This window comes from Ailuropoda melanoleuca, chromosome 17 (assembly GCF_002007445.2).
Source record: "Ailuropoda melanoleuca isolate Jingjing chromosome 17, ASM200744v2, whole genome shotgun sequence".
In the NCBI taxonomy this organism is placed as follows: Eukaryota; Metazoa; Chordata; class Mammalia; order Carnivora; family Ursidae; genus Ailuropoda; species Ailuropoda melanoleuca.
In genome coordinates this window covers 17,898,701-17,902,425 of record NC_048234.1, presented here as the reverse complement: position 1 = coordinate 17,902,425, position 3,725 = coordinate 17,898,701, and the positions used below count along the sequence as shown (strand labels likewise).

At 44.5% G+C, this 3,725-nt stretch overlaps 1 long non-coding RNA gene across 1 annotated transcript in view; it reads left to right on the top strand.

Annotated features, from left to right (window-relative positions):
• The window catches only part of LOC117796914, a 9,026-nt gene extending 6,830 nt beyond the window's left edge, over window positions 1-2,196 (top strand). The window contains exon 3 of the long non-coding RNA XR_004621617.1: window positions 2,086-2,196. This is a non-coding gene — a long non-coding RNA (uncharacterized LOC117796914). The remainder of the gene's footprint in view (window positions 1-2,085) is intronic.
• Window positions 2,197-3,725: the final 1,529 nt, after the last annotated feature.

Genomic DNA, 3,725 nt, shown 5'->3' with positions numbered 1-3,725 from the left:
CGTTACCTTGGAATTAACTTAACCAGAGACGTAAAGGACCTATATCCTAGAAACTATAGATCACTTTTGAAAGATATTGAGGAAGACATAAAAAGATGGAAAAATATTCCATGCTCATGGATTGGAAGAATTAACATAGTTAAAATGTCCATACTACCCAGAGCAATCTACACTTTCAATGCTATCCCGATCAAAATACCGAGGACATTTTTCAAAGAACTGGAACAAATAGTCCTTAAATTTGTATGGAACCAGAAAAGGCCCCGAATCTCCAAGGAACTGTTGAAAAGGAAAAACAAAGCTGGGGGCATCACAATGCCGGATTTCGAGCTGTACTACAAAGCTGTGATCACAAAGATCTTTCATTTAAATACATCTAATAATAGAAAATACATTATCTCACTTTTTGACTGATTCGATGAAAAAAAAGCAAGAAATACTATGATGACATTTGCTTCTGATAAATTTTAGTTTTCAAAATCTAATCTAATTTTCTTTTCTGACACATAGTAGTCTTACACTTTTTTCTATGTTTTAATGATACTGTGACTTTTCTTCTAGACAGTTCACTATGTCCTGTCATCCTAGAAATACCCAGTATCTCTTGTAAAGTACAGCTGACAAGGAATCCAGTCCTTTGAATGCGGCCTTGTTCTATATAGTTTGTAGACGTTTATCCGGGCATTTTTTTTCCTGCTACTAAGATGTCTTTCCTTTTGAAATCATACTTACTTCCAATTCAGACCCATGCATTCTCATGAGAAGCTAGTTTTCTGAGTAGGCTTCTAAAAGTTTGGAAAGTCCACTAAACTCCAAAAACAGAAAAAGTATAATTTTTGTAAACGGCTTCCTGTGATTGAGGGCAACCACATGACTACCACTATTTGTAGGATTGTCGAATACTCCAGAAAGCATTCAAAAATACAACAAGGGCTCCCAACACCCTGGGCTCTTTTGAGACCCCTACAAGCAAACATACATAAGGAAGCAAGTGGGGGGGAAAATGTTGTGCAGGAGAATTCTGTGAACACAGGTGCACCTGTGGGTAGACATCTGAGTACCCAACCATCCAGGAGGCCACGGGGAATCCTCCACCGCCCAACACCCGGGTCCTGAGCCGACAGTGCTGTGCTGGGTGGAGTGGGTTCCTGCGGGCCTGGGGATTGCCAAAAGCAAGAAAAAAGCAATCAAAAGAAAAGGCCTGACCTCTAGTGGAGAATTAATAATTCAGGATGTTTAAATCTTTTGGCACATTTTATTTTTGTTTCTCTGTTCACCTTGGTCGTGAGCAATCTTGAAGTTCATTGTAAATATTTGTGTCCATCACATTTTGAGTTGAAACAGCTTTCTGGTGGTGAAGCCGTGTCCTCCAGCCCCAGCCTGCTGGTCTGTTTGTTTCCGTCTGGTTATTCAATCAAATACTTGGTTATAGTCCTTTCCATATGCATTTACTCTTTGCAGAATAGCAAGGACATATTGTTGCCGTGCTGAATATTGTGACAGGTCATTAGTGTCGGGGCTCTCTGAACTTGAAGAACACAGCACATTTTCTTTTGGTGAAATCCAGGTAGCACTTAAATAATTTTCACTGCAGATGGCCAAACCTGTTTCTGAAATATGTAGATTTTTTTTCTCGATGTCACGTGGTGGCTCCATCTAGACGGGCCTTTTCGTAATGGAACTGGGAGGAAGTCTGTGCTTCCCCCAGGATGTACCATCCGGGTCACATTCTGTGACTACACAGAGTGTATGGGAATCTATCATATGTCTAATTCTGAGTTTTTTGGGTGATCAAGGAATGCCTGGGAGAGAGAAGAAGGTATGATTTATTGTCATTTGGTGAACTTCCCAGAAATCATAAAAGTTTATGACTCCAGGGACTGGGTATCACACCCTCCCACAATTCTTTAATGTTCACCAAATGTCAGTTGATAGATCATTAAAAACATGTCTGTTTTAGATCGCGCCGTGAGGTTCAGCTTGGAATTTGGAAGGAGTTGAAACAATGAAGGGCTGCTGTCATAACGGAAGTCCTCAGTCTCCTTCAGGCTGTTTTAAGTGACTCCAAGTTTGCTGTCCTTAAAGGTTCTGACGGGAAAATATGAAGAGAGCCCATGTCCACATGCGGTCGGTGGCATTTATTCACTAACTCATTGAAAAATGACCCCCAGCCCTTCTGTCGTTTCATGAGATGCACCTCTGGTGAGTTTTACTTCATTTCTCTTTTCCCCGGTACCCTTCCCCACTGGATGCGTGGGGCTTCTCAGAGTAGGAGCTTAACCAGCCGGGAGGAGGGACAGACAGCAGCTTTGGGACAGGCTCCCCGAGGACTGAGTGCTGGCCTCTGTCCTCTGCCAACCCGGCCACGTGGACGCCGTGCAGAAAAAGAAAAGCTCACTATTAACAAGACCACAAAATACTACACTGTATATTTTAGTAGAGAGGCATTGTTCACTGATTTTTGAAAAGGGGTGTTGAATTGGAGCAGGGGTAATCTCGGTCAGTCCCGGGAGGGTGGCTGTTAGGTTTGCAAGGACTTAATAATTGACCATCATTTGCTTCCACATATGAATTGGGGAGCAGGGGACACCAACTTTCAGCCCATAGCACCTGCTCATCTCACCCTGTAGAGGGATAAGGTCACAACTTCTAGGAGCTTCCGTAGCAATGTGTCTTCAGAGGAGATCCGAGCACGTGAGTCTTTTCATCTCGGATGGTCCGGTGACCCGAGCTCACCCCATGCTCTCCCCTTCCTCGAAGCCAGTCTGGGCCACATGCTGAGGAAGATTTTTTCTCATGTAATTCCATACCTACAGCTAAACGCCCCAGCATTTCAGCCACTTTAGGTTCTGTAGACACTGCCCTCACCTGCTGACTTTCCACACGGATTCTTTCTCTGTAGCACGGAGGCCTAACACCACTCTATGTCCCCACCATTGTGTCTCCCACAAGTTGTTGTTTTCACTATGCAGTTCACCCCCAAGCCTGGGGGACTGGCTTGCTAAACTCCGGGCAATGCATAGCCTCACCGGAGCTGGAGGGGGGAGAGGAAAATCAGTCTTCATTACTTAAGGGTGAGAAGAAAATAAATCCCCTTGAAAATTACTTTTTAAAATCTCCTAGGAGGTAAACCAGACTAATGCATGCAAGACGTAAATGTATTCGTTGGTCCATCTGAGATGCAGGGAGAGTGGAGAAGAATTCCGGCCACACTTTTTTCAATGCGTTTGCCAGGAAGGAACAGCGTTCAAGGGGCAGCGGCCTGGGAGCTAGTGCCATGCCCCACAGACAGCCTGAGTCGTGACAGCTGTCGAGATGTGCACAGGAAGCCAGCATCTACATGCACACGCCAAAATCACGGCTTCAGGCCCCAGATTCTGCGGAAGGCACCAGGGTTGACATGCTTCCCACCTGCAAACCTGGCTTATTTGTCACTTGTTCCATTTTCCTGTCAGTCCATCCTTCCCAAGCTCCGGGAGAGTGACTGGCACAAGACAGAAAATCCCACAATGAGAAGAGATGTCATGTAAACAGAGGATAGGCAATCTAACATTTTTTAGGGGAGGGAAAGGGCTTGATCATAGGTAGGGCAAAGTCAAAGAGACAAAGACAGAATAATGGCATTTCTCCGGTGAATTTCCGGTACTCCTTTCCATGGGAACGTCATATAGGTGCCAGGGCACTGTCCCATATGTTATATATCCAGGCACAAGCTGTTTCTGATC